General features: G+C 42.2%; 1 long non-coding RNA gene across 1 annotated transcript; it reads right to left on the bottom strand.

The window, feature by feature from the left end:
* Window positions 1-4,549: 4,549 nt before the first annotated feature.
* Window positions 4,550-7,708, bottom strand: LOC141585269 (uncharacterized). The gene is made up of 3 exons (XR_012518667.1): window positions 7,347-7,708; window positions 6,775-6,922; window positions 4,550-6,453 (listed from the first exon to the last, which is right to left on the bottom strand). It is a non-coding gene; the product is annotated as an uncharacterized LOC141585269 (long non-coding RNA).
* Between the last annotated feature and the right edge of the window lie 12,851 nt (window positions 7,709-20,559).

Below are 20,559 nucleotides of genomic sequence, written 5' to 3' on the forward strand. Positions count from 1 at the left end.
TGACCTAACCAAATACCACAGACCAGGTGGCTTAAAAAACAGAAATTTATTGCTCACAGTTCTGAAGTCTGGGACCTCCAAGATCAAGGTGCTGGTCAATTTGGTAATGAATGAAGCCTCCCCTCCTGGCTTGCAGCTGGCAGCCTTCTCACTGTATTCTGCCTAGGAAGAAAGAGAACTCTGCTAGCTCTTCTTCACCTTATAAGGGCCTCAGCCCTATCAGATTAGGGCCCTACCCTTCTGACCTCCTTGAACCTTTATCACCACCTCCTCCCAAGCCCTATCTCCAAAGACAGGCACCCTGGAGGTTTGGGCTTCAACAGAGTTTTAGGGAAGCACAAACACTCAGTCCATAACAACTCTATGCCTGAGGGTTTAGAGAAAGTCAAGCTGACCTAACAGGCAAATTGGTGTCCTGATAAAGTCTCTTACCTATTTTCCCTAATAAGTTCTTGAGAGATAGCAACATTGCATGGTTGGTTGAGACTCACAATTCAGCAAGGCGGGGCCTGCTTCTCCTGCATGGTGGTGCAGCCTCCATGTGGCATTCAGTGTGCCCTCCTGGGGTGCTTTTGGATAGCTTTCAGTGTACTTCTGGCTTGTTTCTGTCTATTTCTGCAGCCGGATTTCCAACTGTTCTGCTAATTCTATGACCATTCCCATTTCCTTCGAACGAAATGTCTTTTCTACCTGAGTCAGCTAGCATGGGTTTCTACCTCTTGCAACTCAGGCCTTGCTGACACATATGTAATGCAAGGAATGATCGAAGGAGCTGCAAGTATTTGAACTGAAGCAGGAAAGTCTCCAGGAGTTGCCCACTTATCTACAGATAGCCAAAGGGCTATTGTATGGAAGAGAAACAGGTTGCTTCCATGTGACTTCAGTAAGCAATATTGGACCCACAAGGAGAGTTTTAGGGAGAACTATTTCAACTCAACACAAGACAGAAGCTTCAGAGCTAGTCCTCAGGAACATGGAGCTGAGATATGAAGTGAGCTTGCTCCTGTCACTGGGGTGGGGGTGGGGCAGTAGTGGAGGTTGGACCTTTTAGTCAAGGATGCTGTATAGAAAGGGTCTGTTCTGACACACACCAATGGAACAGAATACAGATCCCAGAAATAAGACCACACAGCTACTACCATCTGATCTTTGGCAAACCTGACAAAGACAAACAACGGAGAAAGGACTACCTATTTAATGAATGGTGTTGGGAAAACTGGCTAGCCATATTCAGAAAACTGAAACTAGTCCCCTTCATTACACCTTATACAAAAATTATCTAAAGATTGATTGAAGACGTAAATGTAAAACCCAAAACCATAAAAACCCTAGAAGAAAATCTAGGTAATGCCATTCAGAATGTGGGCATGGGCAAAGATTTTACAGTGAAATTGCCAAAAATAATTGCAACAAAAGCAAAAATTGACAAATAGCATCTAATTAAATTGAAGAGCTTCTGTACAGCAAAAGAAGCTGACATCAAGAGTGAACAGGCAATCCACAGAATGAAAGAAAAATTTTGTAATCTACCCATCTGAGGAGGGTCTAATATCCAGAATCTATAAGGAACTTAAACAAGTTTATAAGAAAACAAACAAACAAACAAACAAAAAAAACCTCATCGAAAAGCAGGCAAAGGACATGAACAGACACTTCTCAAAAGAGAACATTTGTGCAGCCAACAAACATGGGAAAAAAGCTCAACATTATTGATCATTAGAGAAATGAAAATCAAAGCCACAATGAGGTATCATCTCATGCCAGTCAGAATGGCAATTATTAAAAAGTCAAGAAACAATAGATGCTGGCAAGGCTGTGGAGAAATAGGAACGCTTTTACACTATTGGTGGGAGTGTAAATTAGTTCAACCATTGTGGAAGACAGTGTGGTGATTCCTCAAGGATCTAGAACCAGAAATATCATTTGACCCAGAAATCCCATTACTGGGTATATACCCAAAGGAATATAAATTATTCTGTTATAAAGATACATGCACATGTATATTTTTTTGCCACACTATTCACAATAGCAAAGACATGGCATCAACTCAAATGCCTATCAATGATAGACTGGAGAAAGAAAATGTGGTACATATACACCATGGAATATTATGCAGCCATAAAAAGGAATGAGGTCCTGTCCTTTGCAGGGACATGGGTGAAACTCGAAGCCATCATCCTCAGCAAATTAACACAGGAACAGAAAACCAAACACTGCATAACTGGGAGCTGAACAATGAGAATACATGGACACAGGAAGGGGAACAACACACAGCAGGGCCTGTGGAGTGAAAGAAAATCGGGATAAATAGCTACTGCATGTGGGGCTTAATACCTAGGTGATGGGTTGATAGGTGCAGCAGATCACTACAGCTCATATTTACCTGTGGAACAAACCTGCACGTTCTGCACATGTATCCTAGAACTTAAAATAAAATTAAGTTAAAAAAAAAAGAAAGAATTTTTGCCGGGCGCGGTGGCTCAAGCCTGTAATCCCAGCACTTTGGGAGGCCGAGACGGGTGGATCAAGAGGTCAAGAGATCGAGACCATCCTGGTCAATATGGTGAAACCCCGTCTCTACTAAAAATACAAAACATTAGCTGGGCATGGTGGTGGGTGCTTGTAATCCCAGCTACTCAGGAGGCTGAGGCAGAAGAGTTCCCTGAACCCAGGAGGCGGAGGTTGCGGTGAGCCGAGATCGCGCCATTGCACTCCAGCCTGGGTAACAAGAGTGAAACTCCATCTCAAAAAAAAAAAAAAAAAAAAAAAAAAAAAGGAAGAAAGAGTTTTTGTCCCTGATGAAGACGTCTCTGCTTTTAAGAAGTATCTGCCTTTTAAATTACATTTTGGTACAATTCAGGAGCCACTTAAGTAATTAATCGTCCACTAGAGGAAAGGAAAGAGAAAGGAAAGGAACCATCTAGTCTTTTGCTTATTAATTTTTGTAGTAGTAATTTTTATGATTATGAGAAGAAAACATAAACCATGTGCAATGAAGAAAATTTGGTCACTAGAGAAGAACATGAAGTGGAAAATAAATTCCACCTATAATCTATCACACATTTTGGCAAATGTATTTCCAGTCCAGTCTTCATATCAATAAGATATGTACTTTTCTGGTAACCACTTTATTGAAATATAATTCACATACCACACAACTCACTAGTTTCAATTGTACAAGTCAATGGCTTTTAGTATATTCACAGAGTTGTGCAACCAACCATAGCCACAATACAATTTCAAATATATTCCTCGTCCTCTCTAAAGAAAACTCCATCCCCTTTAGCTGTCGCCGCTTACTGTACTTCCCTCATCTCTTCCATCTCCAGCCTTAGGAAATTATGAATCTAATTTGTACTTGTATGGATTCCATCTTGAGTTAATTTTTGTGTAAGGTATAAGGAAGGGATCCAGTTTCAGTTTTCTGAATATGGGTAGCCAGTTTTTCCAGCACCATTTATTAAATAGGGAATCCTTTCTTCATTGCTTGTCTTTGTCAGGTTTGTTGAAGATCAGATGGTTGTAGATGTGCTGTTTTACTTCTGAGATCTCTATTCTGTTCCATTGGCCTATGTGTCAAAACAGACCCTTTCTATACAGCATCCTTGATGAAATGTCCAGCCTCCACTACCATGCCTATTGTGGGCATTTCATATAAGTGAAATCATATAATATGTGGGATTTCTTTTGTAACCAATTTCTTTCACTTAGTATAATATTGTCATGGTTAATTTGTGTTGTAACACGAGTCAGCACCTCCTTTGTATTGCTGAGTAATATTTCAGTGTTTGGGTATACTACACTTTTTAAACCATTCATCACTTGATAGACATTTGGGACATTTGGGTTGTTTCCAGTTTTTGGCTATTATGAATAATGTTACTATGACCATTTGTGCACAAATTTTTGCATGGGTGTATGTTTTTATTTCTCTTAGATCTATAACTAGAAATATAATAGAAGGGACTTATGTGATAACTCTATGTTTAACCTTTTGAGGAATTGCCAGACTGTTTTCCAAATTCTCTGTCCTATTTTACATTTCCACCAGCAGTGTATGAGAATTCTGATTTCTCCACACCCTCACTAACAATTTTTATTATTTGTCTTTTTTATGATAGTCATCTAGTGATTATATAACTTCACTATAGCTTTTATTTGCATTTCCTTGATAACTAATGACTCATCATTTCATTTCTTTATTGGTCATCATATATAGTCTTTGGAGAAATAGCTTTCAGATTTTTTGCCTTTTTTTAAAAAAAGAGAGAAAGGGTCTGTCTGTTGCTCAGGCTGGAGAGCAGTGGTACAATCACAACTCACTGTAACCTCAAACACCTAAGCTCAAGCGGCACCCCCACCTTAGCCTTTGAAGTAACTGGGACTATAGGCATGCACCAACATTCCTGCCTAAAAAGAAATTGATGAGGACTCCTAGGCTCAAGCAATTCTCCCGCCTGAGACTCCCAAATGGCTGGGATTACAGGTGTGAGCCACTGCACCCAGTTTTTTGCCCATTTTTGGATGTGTTCATTGTCTTTTTATTTCTGAGTTTTAGGAGTTCTGTACCTATTCTAGATACAAACCCCTTATCAGATACATGGTTTGCAAAATTTTTCTCCCATTCTTCTGGCATTCTTTTATACTTCCTGGTGGTGTTCTTAGAAATGTAAATATTTTTAGTATCAATGAAGTCCAACTTAACTATTTTTTCTTTTGTTCTTCATGCTTTTGGAGTCATATCTAAGAAACCATTGCCTAATGCTAGGTCATTAAGATTTACCCCTATCTTTTCTTTTAGGTTTTTTTTTTTTTAATAATTTTAGCTTTACATTTGAGTCTTTGATCCATTTTAAGTTAATTTCTGTGAATGGTGTGAAAAATGGGAAAATTTATCCCATGTCCTTCTCCTAGCTTCTGGCAATTCTTGGCTTTCCTTGTAAATAGAGCCTTCCAATGTCTGCCTTTGCCTTCACATGGTTCTCCCCTGTGTGTGTTTCTGTGTCTTCTCTTTTTCTGTCTCTTACCAGGATTTAAGGCCCACTCTGAATTCAGGATGATCTCATCTCAAGATCTTTAACTTAATTACATCTGCAAAGACCCAATTTCCAAAAGAAGTGACATCCACAGGTCCTAGGGGTTGGCACTTGGACGTATCTTTGGGAGGCACCACTCACACCTGTCCCATGGACTTCCTATGAGAATAGGTGAGGCCAAGGTCAGTTATTTACTCACTCATCTGCTCGCTCCTCTAACAGCTATGCCAAAAGTCATAGGAGGATCCAGGGATATGATAATAAATTGGAGAGAATCTTCGCCCTGGAGGACATCACTATTGGAAGGGCATTGGGACATGAATAACAGAAACATAGGGAAAGGGATGGTGAGAGCCATAAGATTCAGAAGATGAAGGACCAATGGAAACAGCCCAGAGAGGCAAGGACTTTCAAAGCAGAGGATGACATTGTCAGCAAAGGCAGGGACTAGAGAGCAAAAACAGGTGAGGAATCCTTGCAACAGAGTTTGGTAGGAATATGGGGTGTGTGGGGGAGAGAGAGACAAAGATAGAGCAGCAATCACCCAGAAAACTCAGGCTCCAACTGCCATAGTTTCTTTTAGGATATGTGAGAATGGGCTGGGGTGTTTGCAGGACCACGTATTCACACCTTCAGCAGCCTCCAAAACAGCAGCCTCTAGAACTCCAGGTAGGGATCATCTTGAACTGAACCTGTAGCTAGAAGATGTGGGCTGACCATGACCTCCATACACCTTCACAGGCGGTGACTCCCCAGAACCAGCTGAGTTCCCCAGTCCAGGCTCATGCTAGAGCCAGTTGCTGATCATCCCATTTCCTCATTTTGGCAAGAAAATGCCCCTGTAGCAAACCAATTGCTGAGCTTCATTTCTTTCCTGCAAATTTTGCTACAAAATCCCGTCACAACAAACAGAACTGGACTGCTCCTTGGAGCTCCATGAATGTAGATGGAAGCCCTGTCTGACTTTTTGAGGCAGTTGTCACGGGGTAGCATTGTTGCTCCAGGGCCCTGTGGCCAGGGTCCTGTCGAGGGCTCCACACAGAAGGGGCAGGTGGCAAGTAGACAGAAGGCTCTCACTGACTGGACCTTGGGACCCTTGAGATTCTGAGCTCAAGAGGTGTCACCCCACCCCATTGGACCTTTCCCCTGAAAAGCAAAGGCTGGGGGCAAAGAGGAAAACAGATTAACAGCATAAACGCTCCCTGGGTCTTCAGCCAGGAACAGCAAGTTCCATGCAAATTCATAGCCATGTGACAGAAGCGTAACAATAAACAGAGTCATGTTGGGTTGGCTGCACCACTTCTGCCATAGAAGAACAGGCTCGGAAGCCAGTCTCCTGGGAGGAGCCCTCTCTGGTGGAAATTTAGACACACAGGACAAGCACACACTGGTGGGGCCTTGCTCTCTGTAGCACCATCTGGGTGAAAAGGAGGTCAGCAGATGCAATTTGGAAGCATGAAGTCACCACATGGAATATGCAGGACTTCTCTCTCCTAAGCCACAGTTTTCCCAGATTCAAAATAAGCAGCATGAGGTCCTCTGCCCACCCCACAACCTACTTTTTTCGTAGTCTCCTTTATCTCACTTAAAGTGTGGAGCCCTCACCAAACCGGAAAGCCTTCCTGAAACAGGCAGAGAGAGCACTGCTCCCCAACCCTCACATCCTCCCTACCCCTTTCCCCAACCCCCTAAGCCAAGTCACATAGGGAGAGCAGTTCCCAGGGTAAGCCTCATGTGCCAAAAGCAGTCTGCGCTCTGCCTGTGGGAGGATTGAGAACCACAGTGGACTAAAGCCAGGAGACCTGGTGTCCAGTTCTAGCTCTGCCACTAATATACTCAGTGGCTTGGAGCGTGTCACCTAGTGTCACCAGGGCTCAGTTTTTTTTCTCGGTAAAACAATGCCTGTACAATATTTTAGTGTTGCAAACATCCTTAGAGATTCCATCCAGGAGTTGGCAAAATACAGTCCAATGGCCCATTTTATTCACCACTTGTTTTTGTAAATAAAGTTTTATTGGAACACAACCACGCCCCTCCATTTACAACCCATTTATGGCTGCTTTCATGCTACAATGGTGGCTTTGGATAGCTGAGAGAGATACTGACCATGTGGTCCACAAGCCTAAAATATTATATTTGGCTCTTGATATAAAAAGTTTGCCAACCACTGCTCGAGGCCAACATCATCATGTTAACAACACGAAAAGAGAGGCATGGACGGATCGAGGAATTTGCCAAACTCATAGAGCAAGTCAGGGCAGAGGCTGGGACAGCCTGGAGCTCCTGATTTATATTGGCCAGAGTTCTCACCTGGTCTAAAGTTCTCCATCTGTTTCTAAACATTAGGTAGAATCTCGTGGGGAGAAATCTGTGGGGATAGAGGAGCCAGGTCCATGAAAGAAGTCCATGCATTTGGGACAGAACACTGAGACTTCTGTAGCAGGGACAGTTCTGTTGAGTTCTGTATGGGTCAACATGAGGCTACCAAACCTCAGGGCTGCTGAGCCTAGGGGAGGAGCCAAATGGTTCTCTTTATAGGAAATGGGGCTTCAGGTTGGAATCAGATGAGAGCTGGCCTCTGAAGACATTTTAACCACAGATCACAGCTCTTGGTAAACTTTAGCTGGCTTTTGAACCATGGGGAGATATTTTTTCTTGCCTCTTTACTTACTGGCTATTTCCTCCTTCTAGCATTTATTAAACTCACTGGTTAACCATTGAACCCAACTGCAGCCTCCTCTTGTTTCAAATCTTGTTCTCCCTGTTGGCTTCAGAAAAGAACTCACACTAAACAAACCTACTTTTCTTCTCTTTCTTTTCACAGCCAGAGCCAAGTGATAAAGGAGGTGGGGTCAGGGGTGCTATGTTTACTATAAAAGACACACCCAAAACCTGAGCCCTGGGAGGGGAGAGGGCCCTTCTAATGCAGGCCAGACGTTCTCAGAAAGAAATTTATCAGCTCCAACGCACACAAAGCAAAAGGAACTTATTAATGCGCATGTGGGCACAATTTAGAGAAGAAATTTATAAAGGCCTTACTTTGTCTGATTTCTCCATAATTGTATAAAGTATCATATTTCCTTCTTCTAAACACAATTGCTATTTGCTACAAATCCACCAGTTAAATGGGAAGTATCTTAGAAAAGGAGAATCAGCCAGGCGTGGTGGCTCACACCTGTAATCCCAGCACTTTGGGAGGCCGAGGCGGGTAGATCACAAGGTCGAGAGATCGAGACTATTCTGGCCAACATGGTGAAACCTCATCTCTACTAAAAATAAATAAATAAATAAATAAAATAGCTGGGTGTGGTGGTGTGTGCCTGTAGTTCCAGCTACTCGGGAGGCTGAGGTAGGAGAATTGCTTGAACCCGGAGGTGGAGGTTGCAGTGAGCCAAGGTTGCGTCACTGTGCCTGGTGATGGAGTGAGACTCTATCTCAAAAAAAAAAAAAAAAAGAAAAGAAAAAAAGAATAAAAAAGAATCATGAGAATAGAGGAGGGAAGAGAACTGAGGCTGTGGAAGGAGAGAAGAGAAAGAGCTGGGGCAATGTAAGGGAAGAACCTTTTGAATAGAAGGGCCTCAGAGCCTGACATCAGCCCTGTCCCCACTTTCCTGTGAATTGTTAGGATCTGATGGATTATAAGCTCCCTGAGGGCAGGATTTTGTTTGTTCACTTGTGTATCCCCAGGACCTAGAATAATGTCTGACATAGAGTAGGTGCTCAGATGATGTGGATTTGTTGAATGAATGAACAAGAATTAGCGGTCCAGGCACTGGTACCAGTCTCCCAGCAGGGAATTGAGGCCCCGCAGTGATTCATGTGTTGTCTTTGTCCACACGTATTCAGAAGCTCCTCTTGAATTGGGACAGAAGCCACCACAGCAAACTTCATGAAGGACAAGAAGGACTCTCTCTCTCCTGCACCATGAAAACAGCTGCAGAAAAATCTCACCCTGAAGGGTAGTATTTCCACTAAACACCCAGGGAGATCACGACAGTGCCCAGCACAACCCCATCACTGTGAGTTTCTACCTCATATTCAAAGGGACCGTATGTACACAATATACAAAATGGTCATTTACACCTTATTCCAATAATGCCTACTAGTTAGAACACTATTTTGTGTCATGCATTTCACAAATATTACCATGGCTTCCTACTCTCCCCATGCCTCATACCTTCACCTTATTGTATCTGCCAAGAGCCTCATCCAGTGCCCATGTTTCTTGGTTTCCCCATTTTCTCTAAGTCTATGGCTCTCTCCTAGTTCGTTTCTTTTCATATCACCCTAAACTCTGGGAACCTTCCCTCTAAGCAATCTCTAACCAATATTCCCCAACTCCATCACCCTCAGAAGTAACCGTCTATCTGCTGGTGACACAAGCCCTGCCATTTCTCCAAAATTTCCTTTTTCTTTAGACAGGGTCTTGCTCTGTCACCCAGGTTGAAGTGCAGTGGCATGATCATAGCTCACTGCAGCCTCAACCTCCTAGGCTCAAGTAATCCTCCTGCCTCAGCCTCCAGAGTAGCTGAAACCACAGGCACATACCATCATACCCAGCTAAATTTTGATTTTTTTTTTTTTTTTTTTTTTTTTTTTTTTTTTTGTAGAGACAGGGTCTCAACATGTTGCCCAAGCTGGTCTTAAAACTCCTGAGCTCATGCAATCCTCTCACTTCAGTCTCCCAAAGTGCAGGGATTACAGGCATGAGCCACTGCACCTGACCCTTTTCCCTAAGTTTCTAATCTAAATCATAAACAAATGCTGAATGAGACTGGCCAATAGTTGAAAACAACAGGCCAACATTCTCGAAGCCCAAAGGAGGAGGTCAGTAATTAAGCCCAGCACGTGTTTCTCAAGCCTGACTGCATATCAGAATCACCTGGAGAACTTTCACACCACTAAGCTGCCTGAGCTCCACCAGAAAGCAATAAAATCAGAGTCCATAGGGGTGGAGACCATGCACTGGTACTTTTAAAATAAACTTTCCATTTTAACTACAATATGCATCAGATAATTACATTAAAACCTTGGCAAATTTTCGCAACATGAATATCCGCATGTAACTACCACCTAGACTGAGAAAAAGAAAAAGCACTACCAGCAGCCGGAATTCCCGCTCAGTTTCCTTCAGGTCTTCTCTCTCCTCCCCAGGATAGTAACACTCTCCTGGCTTCTAACAACACACAACTGTTCTGCCTGTTTTTGATGTTTATAGAAATGTGGTCATATCGAGTATGTATTCTTTGTGTCTGACTTCTTTGATTCACTATTTCATTTTTAAGATTCATTCATGGGTCAGGCGCAGTGGCTCATGCCTCTAATTCCAGCACTTTGGGAGGCCGAGGCGGGTGGATCACTTGAGGTCAGGAGTTTGAGACCAGCCTGGCCAACATGGCAAAACCCTGTCTCTACTAAAAATACAAAAATTAGCTGGGCGTGGTGGCATGTGCCCATAATCCCAGCTACTTGGGAGGCTGAGGCAGGAGAATCACTTGAACCCGGGAGGCAGAGGTTGCAGTGAGCCGAGATTGGGCCACTGCACTCCAGCCTGGTGACAGAGTGAAACTCTGTCTAAAAAAAAAATGCTAAATAAATGCTCATGGTGATAGAAAGTTCATAATGTGACTAAAATATGAATTAATAAACACTTAAGACCACCAGCTGTGAAGAAAGGATTGAGTCTTGTTCTGATTATGTGGTACACAACAGACCATCTCAAATGCAGTCGCTTTACACAACAATGTTTATCGTCCTCACCAGCCTATGGGTTGGCTGGGTTCAGTTGCTAGGTGGTTCCTGCCTGGGATCTGGTTACAGTCAGCTGAAGGCCAGGATGGGATCATCTGGAGATTCATCTGGGTTGGGCGTAAAAGATGGCATCTTTCCATGTATGGGCCATAGTCGCAATGGCTGGAAGAACTGGGGCCTGGATGGGTGGCCCTCCCTGTGTAGCTCATTTATGAGTCCTTACACCATGACAGTCTCAGGGTAGTCATATTTCTTACATGACAGTGGTTTTCCTCAAACAAGCATTCCCGAAGACCCAGGCCACACTGCAAGGCTTCCTACAACCTGCTCAGAAGTCACACAGCATCACTTCTGCTGCATGCCAATGGTCAAAAGCAAGTCACAGAGCAGGACAGATTCAGGAGCGGGAGACTTCACAAGGACATGAACCCATGACCTATCTGAAACTTACATTAGGAAAGACAAGTGAAACTTAGATACTCTAAGTATCAATGAAGACAACACAGGGCAAAAATAAAAACTTAATATAAAATACGTATGTTTCAATAAAATACCTTAAAATATTTTAACAGGACTTGGGCCTCAGCTGTGCATTATATTCTACATATTATCAGGATAAACGTATATCACTTTGGGGCAAACAAACATCTGTGAGTCTCTATGAAAGACGAGAAAGTCAGAATTTTAGAGAATGGCCAAAATCATCCCAAGGAACCTATAGGAAGCATTGCTTGTGGGTGGGGCGGAACTTTCAGCATTTGATGTTGGGTCTTATGCAGGTTTTGCTTCAGATCCTGCTTCTTCACATTTGGACAGCTCACATTTGGACAGCTACCTAGACAGAATGAAAGGTGCTGGGATATCAGGACAGGCCAGGAAAACAACAATTCACACGTAAGAATGTTCAACACAATTATTTATAACAAACAGGAAAGAACCTCAGTGTCCAACAAGAGAGGACTTGTTACAAGCTGCTATATTTTTATACAGTGGAAAATTAGGCATTGGATACTGTTAAACGAATTTAACGGCAAAGCGTAGAACAAACTGGTAGGTGAGGAAGGAATCAATATGCAAAACTTTGCATGAAACATTATTCCAATTATGTTCAAATATGTATATGCATGGAGAAAAAGCTAAAAGATTATGTATATCGTAATTTCAACAGTAGGATATGTCTACATAGCAGAATTGTGAAAATGTTTTAATGTGTTTGACTTTGTGCTTTTTGTATTATACAAGTTCCGCACAGTGAGCATATATAATTTCCATAATCAGAAAATAAAATTAGGAGTGAGATGAAACTCCAGTGGGAAGTTGGAGCTGCGTCATGACCCCAAGCCTCCTCCAAAGCCTTTTATCTTGGAGTTGCTTGGGATCGATATATTATCTCTTACAGATGTGAGGCCTTATCAGCTACTACCTTAGATTAATACTGTGTGTTCTTGTGTAAGTTTCTTAACTCTTCCAGACTCTGGTTATCTACTCCATCAATTTTGGAGGCGGGGGGTCGGACAGTAGGATTAAATCTTTAAAACTTCAGAATTTACAAGCACTTTCTCTTATCCTATTCCTCTTCATCATAGCCGGATGGCAGAATCAAGGCAAGCCTTATCACTATTTGGCCTTTAGGAAAACAGGCTCAGCGAAGTCAGATCAGTAACCCAGCGCCACACAGATGTTAGGCGGCCGTGAGCATTCAAAGCCAGGTCTTTGGGTTTTACTCCAGGGGATCTAATTGATAAATCAGGGTTTCTTTTCTAGATCAGCTGTAAACTCCCAACATGTCATAAAACTCCAGCCAAAATTTCTGCCTTCTGAGACCATATATCCTAGGACGAACCTCTCTCTTATTTTTGTATTCCAAGGATCTTACAGGCAGCTCTGATGTCTCCTCTGAGTCATCTCCAGTTCTGTCTGCTCCTGCTCAAATGACATTATTTGGGGGCCACACACCATTTTAGAATCTCAGAATCGGAATTGGAAAAGATCTTTAAAGGTCATCTGTCCTCAGAAGTCCCTGTCAGTCTTTTACAGAAAGCCTCCCATCTGAAAAAGTCCCTTGACAATGCTCCCAAGGGGGTCCTTGGGACCACGGCCGGGGCGATAAAGTGCCCTTTCCCCTACTGAGTGAGGAGACATACGCCAGGTGACCTCAATTCAAAGAGGGAATGTTTGAGGCTGCAAAGCCCAAGGCCGAGTGACTCAGGCCTTTTCACAGGGACATTGTGCACAATGGAAAGATCTGAAAGTTCCAAAGGGAAAGAAAACCAGAAAGGCCAAGACAACTCACACACACAGAAAACCAGCTTAGAACAAATCCAGAGGGCCAAGAAGAAACCTGTGGGCGGAAAAAAAAAACCTCTCTCCTGAAAGGACTCTATTGTGTGTGCTCTGGGTCAAAAGAGCCTCACTCTGCAATGGGGCTCTCCCACCTGCTGGGGTTCTCCATAGGAGTCCTTTTTCTTCTGCCTGAGTTCAGCGAACTTCCGGCTTTCTCTACCCAGTGCAGCCAGCCCCTCTGTACCGATCAGCAAGGGTGACAGGGCTTGGCAGCCGTGATGGCAGCTCGCTGGGGCACTGGCAAAAAGTGACTTAGTAAATACCACAGCTTTGATAATTTCTTGCTTCACTGGTCTCTTGGGATTCTTTCCATCTGCATTAAGAAAAAAAAGTTGGACCTCCCTCTGCCTACAAAGTCAGATGCTTTTATTTTGCGTAGGACTTAAAGAAATAGACATCTATTTCTAATACCAACTCATTGAGTAATATATATATTTTTTTAATAGGAGGTAAGCAAAAAGTTTTAAGCATCTCCTTCTCCAAACCTCAATGAAAGCTTTGTTAATATAGACATTTACAAAGTAAAACATTATACAGTTTGAAATGGAAACACTTGGTTAGAATCCCAAATGATTTTTATGCATGAAAACTCTCATGCATTTAAAAATCTTACAATGGTTTTTTGCCCTCCAAATCAAATTCATTTGTGTTAATAAATAATTCTTCAATTATGTCCAAACTTAGGGAGCTCACAAAGAGCTCTCCTGAGGTTACATCGCTTTGTTTCTGAGATTTAATGAAATGATTTGTGTAAGTTAAAGAAAGGAATTCTCGTTAGGTTTATATATCAAAGAACTGTAAACCACAGGCCTCAGAAGTTATTTCGCCCAACGTGGCCACCCCACCCCATCTTATGTCAGTCCTTCTAATGCTGTTTTGAGTCAGTTATGTGCCAGGATAGTGCCTGCTGGAAACTGGATGGAATTCTCATTTAATTATCACAACAGCCCTATGAGAGACATGAAATCTCTGTTTTCAAACCATGAAATCAAGTTAAGAGAGCTCAAGAAATTTGTCCACAATCACAGAGCTAAATAGCACAGTGGGGCAGGAAGACTCCTAAACCCTGGGACTTTTTAAATATTAGAACTTCTCCTTCCTATGGTCACCAGTCACTGATCAAACTCTCCCTACACACTCCTTTCCAGTAGGAGGCAGTTTTTGTTGTTTTAGAGTGTTCTTCCCTGTCCTGAGCTTCCCTGTAAAGTCCACCTGAAAAATTCTACCACAAGCATGATTTTATACTTCAGGCAGGGACCAGATCTAGGGGACATTCTAGGAGGAGTAGGCTGATAACCACATACTAGGAATGTATTGCGTGCAAGCTCCAGGTCGGAAGAAGTTGAGGCTGGCATACAAGGAAGTATTCTAGGGCTTTGTCAGGCCAAGCCCACAGCTTCTGTGCTGTGGATAAGGATAAGGGACGTTGAGTTTTAGGAAGCACAAGGGATGGCTGATATACAGGCGGAAAGCAGGCAGTGAACCACAACCCTACACCACAGGCTCAGTTCACAGGAAAACCGCTCAGGAAGGAGACGCGGGTTCTGATTAGATATAAGCTCAAGATCCAACCCTGCATTTGTCTGCAAGCCATTTCCTGGTTCATGGATGGCAGTGACCTGGAAATATGGTTCAAAGAGGTCATGATTCTAGAAATGCTGCCATGCCTCACTAAGTTACACAGCCGGTTACACCTTCTGCCTCCACGGCCCTTTGTATAGACCTCTTTACCACATAGTCTCGTCATGAGCTGTTTGAATGAGTAATCTCTCCTTTAGTCTGTGCCATTGTAGTTCAGGGGTTGGCAAATTATGACCCATAGACAAAATCTATCCCACTGCCAGTTTTTGTAAATAAAGTTTTATTGGAACACAGCTATGCACATTCATTTTCACATTGGTTATGACTGCTTTCTGTACAGCTACAGAATTAGGTAATTGTAGTAGGAAACACAAAGCCTAAACTACTCATCACTTGTCCCTTTATAGAAAAAGTCTGCCAACTCCTGTTCTTGAGAGTAAGGACAGAGTCCTATTCATCTTGCATCCCCATTAGGATCTTGCATCTCCATTGTTACAGCCATACTTTTAAAATCTGTAAAGTAACAGTGATATATTTCACAGAGATATTAATTTCTCTGTCACAGAGATGTCACATGGTGGTATAATATGACATGGTGGGTTACTGTCATCATTGTCAAAAACAGAAATGTTTTAGAGTAAAGCCTGCTCTCCCCTCTGGCTTTCTTGATCCTGACCTTTTGAGTAAAATCCCACATACAGTCTTAATTTAAGCTGATTCATAATCCAATTTTTACATGGATCCTATCCATCCCTCTCTATTTCCATCTCCCTCTGGCCTTAAGTTAAATCTTGAGTTCCTTAAATAAGAGCTACCAAACAGTGACTGCTTTGGAGATTTTGTACTCAGTCAGCCTGCCTAAGCTCAAAGGACATTTCCTAGATTTTTCCTTCTTTGTAATGGCCCTTGTTATAGTTGGCCACAAGAGAAATTGGCTTAAGATTTGGAAAGCAGAGCAGTCATCACAACACTTGAAGGCTGGTGCAGGCCTATAGCTGCCACCACAGCTCATGCACACAGACATCAGCATTTATCTACTTGCTCATATCCTTAGCACGGAGCAGCAGCCAGTTCTGTAGCTTCCCAGCTCCTGCTGAGTTTTGGCTCAGGTGTCTGCACACTCTATGGTAAAGGGCACATACCTCTTCTATAGGGTTAGACGTGGTGAAAGACAGGGACAGATTCTGGGTTGTCCTTGTTCTGTCCTGGATCAGGTCCAGCTTATCTTCTGGCCTCCTTTTCCCAGTATTGCAAGAAGTCTAATTCCTATGAGAAATTATTTCATATCACTAAGAGTAACTCTGCCTCCCTGTTAAAACCATGTGCAAAAAAACTAAAGGATGATTTCTCAGAATTGGTTCTGGAATTGGCTCTCTGATCTGATTATATTTAAAGGCATTAATGACTCTGATGCCAGTATTAAAGGGGATCTGGTGGTAACAAAAGAGTTAATTACATTGTCACCTGTAAATATCTGCAATTAAGTGCCTAGAGAAGGCAGAGCTTTCTGTATTCTATGGAAGCAACTACTAGATGACCAAGTAGTTGCTTCTGTAGAATATTTCAGCAAAAATAAGGAAGATACAGATGTGGGTAGGTAGCTTCTAGGTTACTGAAGAATTTGGAGAAAGAAAATTAAGACTTTAAGTTCCCAATGCAAAGGTCTAAATAAGGAAAATCTTTAGTTTCTGTGACTACAGGACCAAGATTTCTGAAAATCAAACCCAAGGTCTAACTTTGGGCAGAATTATGCAAACTGAAATCACCACCTCACAGGGTCTCTTAGGGTAAAATGAGCACATTGATTAGGAAGAATTGTGATCCTGAGGATTGGGGTGGGGACATATGGGCAGATTCAGATAAAGCTGGGAACTGGAACTTGAATTTTGCTGAGCCTCCTTTGCTAGTAGCAGCAGTACTTTCTTCCTAGCTAAAGAGCTCACTTTGCCTAAAGAAACTGCAATGGCCTTTCACTGAGCCTGGACCAGAACAAATGAGAAGAGGTGTCTTGCAAGAAGCTGCTGATTGGAGAATCAGAATCCTTAAGACCTACCCTCAATCCTTCTCATTGCTTCTAGACATATAACTAACTCAAGTTTCAGCAGGTTTCAGGTGTCAAAGTTTAAAGTGTGATCCATGTGAAAATGTCATATACATCAAAAGAATTATAAAATGTTTCCAATTCATAGTCACAGAAACCTGAGAAACATGTTTGGAAATGGATTTTAATGATGTTGAATCAGGGCAAGAGGAACATAGTGCCAAAACCAGGCCAAATATTTCAACATGGGTACACTGGAAAGAGATTCTGGATTCAGTGTATTACTCTGAGTAACTTAGAGTGATTCTAACAGTTTCATTCATTCACTGAAACCTAGCAATGGTGGCTTATACCTAGGGCAATTGAAATACTAGAACTTTCTTGATATAGAGGAAGGTAGCCAAAGACTTAAGGGGACCAAAATGCTGGCGTAGATTTATTATGTGATGCTTGCTTGCCTATCATTTTCTAATTATGTCCCCAGGAGGGTCCAGAAAATAGTCCCTTCATGAAGGTATTGAGATATGGTATGCAAACCAAAAGGGGAGCCCCAGTATCTGTAAAGAGCCTACGGTACCTAATAATTGTAACCAGATGACATGGAAAGTGCTGCCACTTAAGTGGACTTCACAAATTCATGGGAAGGGTGGGATGCCCAGGTGTCAGAAGCCAACTGGAAGACACTGAATCACCAGAGATGAGGTAGTTACTATAATGAACAGCAGAGGCAAAATATTAACCAGAATGGTTTGACCTGCAGAAAATTGGTCATGATGTCCCTAAAACAGAAGTAGATGTGTGGCCTACTCAGGTTTTATTTGATTTATGTAGGGTGAAAAGCTCTGGGTCTGGCGAAAGAGACGGTGGTCACAGTAGAGAATCAGGGCATTCTCAATTAACTCCGAGACCTGAGCCAGTTCTTGGTTGAATGAAACGGGAGTGGACCCCTTCAGGAAAGAACCCACTGCTAAGCCCAAAACTTATACAGTGAATCTTTTTTCCAGCTTTTCTCAAAGGAAGTTGAGGACACCTACCAGTATGGATACGTATTTGGAAAGAGAAAATTACTACACCTTTTAGAAATTACTGGGTATTGGCTCTTAACTGACACAAATTTCAAGAGACTGAAAGTGCCAGAATGGCCTACAGTTAGAATAGGGGTCTATGGAGATCAGGTGATCAGTGCAGGCTTTGGCTTGGGTCCATCTCACAGTGGGCTTGGTGTGTCCCTGAATGTCTTGTTATTTTCATCTTAGGAATTGACATACCAAGCAACTAATAGAAGTGCCATATTGGTTTCCTTCTCCATGGCGGGTAGTGAGAAAAGTCAAGTGGAAGCCAGTAGAATCACCTCTACTACAAAAGCATAAACTAAGAAATATTATCTTCCTGGGGGTATGGCAGAAATTAGTGCCACTATCATTGACTTGAAAGATATTGAGATGGTGAATCCCATCACATCCCCCCCGCCCATTCAAATTGCTTATTTGGCCCATGCCAAGAAAAAGTGATCTTAGAGATTCATAGTAGACTGCCATAAACTTAATTGAAGGGTGACTGTAATTGCAGCTGCTTTCCCAGGTGTTTTTTTCCTGAAGAAATCAACACAGCCTCTAACAGCTATTAATCTGACCAATGCTTTGTTGCCATCTTCTATACCTCTTGACAAAGACCACCAGAAAGAGTTTGCTTTCAGGGACAGCATTACACCTTCACTGTTCTATCTCAGGTCTCTATTAACTCTTAGTCTACTGTCAAAACCTAATCTCAGGGATCTTGATAGCCTCCCCATCCCGCAGACTATCACACAGGCCTACTCTACTGATAACAGCATGATAACTGGTCCTGGTGGGAAGGAAATAGCAAGTATTCTGGATACCTTAGTAAGGAAAATGCAAGCAGATGGAGGAAAATGAATCTCATAAAAATTCAAGGGCCAGCTATTTTGGTGAAATGTCTATGGACCAGTGGTCAGAGGATGTTGACATATTCTGTCCAACATGAAGGAGAAGTTGCAGCATCTGGCCTCTCTTACCACTAGGGAAATGGCAGAATGCCCAGTGAACTTACAGAAGCAACTTCATTTGATCGTGCTACTTCAACTCATTTATTGAGAAACCTGAAAGGCTGCCAGTTTTGAGTGCAGTCCAGAAAATGAGAAGGCTTTGCAACAAATTCAGCCTACTAGGCAAGCTGCTCTGCCACCTAAATGATTCGGCACATCTAATTGTGCTAAAAGGATCTCTGGCAGATAAGGAAGCTGTATAGAATTGTGAGCAGGTCTCCAGAGGGATAAGGCACAACACAGACTTTTAGCGTTTGGGTACAAAACTATGCCATCCTTTGCAGATAATTATTATCCTTTTAAAAAAAGCTCCTGACTTTCTACTGGGCCAGATAGAGATTGAATGCCTTGACTGGGCATGGTGGCTCACGTCTGTAATCCCAGCACTTTGGGAGGCCAGGGTGGGTGGATCACTTGAGGTTAGGAGTTCGAGACTAGCCTGGCCAATATGGTGAAACCCATCTCTACTAAAAATGCAAAAATTAGCCGAGGATGGTGATATGTGCCTGTAATTCCAGTTACTAGGGTAACTGAGGCAGAAGACTTGCTTGAACCCGGGAGGCAGAGGTTGCAGTGAGCCCAGATTGCACCATTGCACTCCAGTCTACACAACAGAGCAAGACTCCGTCTCAAAAAAAATTGAATACCTCTCCATGCCACCAAGTCACTATGTGACCTGAGCTGATCATCATGAACTGAATCTTGTCCCTGTGAGTTCCAGACTGTCCTATGCTCTTTTGTTTCAGCTTTTCTTTCCACTGTCTTTCCTGCAGACCTACAGGAACTTCAGTCTGCCATCAAATGCAGAGCCTTCCATAGACTTCTTTATCTGCATCTCTTTGTGGGGCCTAGTGGGTGACTTTTCTCCAATTCTTCAACTATTTCAATTCAGAACTTTACTCCCCTAGTTTCCATCACAACTGTGATGGCCAAATGCCTATCGCAAATCCTTTATTCTATATCACTCATAGTGCTTCTGCTTTCCTCTTCAAACTCAAATTGGCACAACTGCTTATTATGTATATGATCACATTGAATTTTTATATCAACTCTGCCTGCTAGATTTAATCCCCCAGTTTTATAGCTGCAGAGCTGAGAACTGAGGCAGTTGGCCCAGAGTCTTGGATTTAATCCGTGGGGACAGGAATCAGATCCCACCTGTGTCCATTTGCCTCCAGAACAGCCCCACACTCACTGGGGGGAGCATAAGGTCTTCACTGACCGGCATCCAGCTCCACCCCTAGGCTGAATGTCTGTTATTGTTTCCATGCACTCCTTGATCAACCCAGCCAGTAAGACATTGGGATCTACCCACTCAAGTGCTCTCCTTTCTCTGTGCCCTATTTGGCTTATTAAATTCTGAAACACATTGAAGTTACGAAATATTTCAAATATATAGAATAGTCAAGAAAATAATATAGCAGACATTCTTATAGTCAACATCCAAAATTCCTATATTTGCTTCAGTTTAATTTTGTTTTCTATCTTAAAAAAATACAAAAACAAAGATATATTTGTTTGACCATTGTTTGCCAATAGTCACCAATATAAATGAATAAATAAATGTGATGTTCAAATGCAAATAAATATCACATAATAACTAATAAAGTAGATCTGTATTTTGAGAGGAAAGGGCAAATTGAAAGTGAATAAACAAGAGCAATATAAATAATAGTATTCATGTACATTTTAAAAACCAATAGACCAATACTAATATATGGTTGCAAAATCTCTTTTCAGAG

This window comes from Saimiri boliviensis, chromosome 8 (genome assembly GCF_048565385.1).
Source record: "Saimiri boliviensis isolate mSaiBol1 chromosome 8, mSaiBol1.pri, whole genome shotgun sequence".
NCBI classification, from domain to species: domain Eukaryota; kingdom Metazoa; phylum Chordata; class Mammalia; order Primates; family Cebidae; genus Saimiri; species Saimiri boliviensis.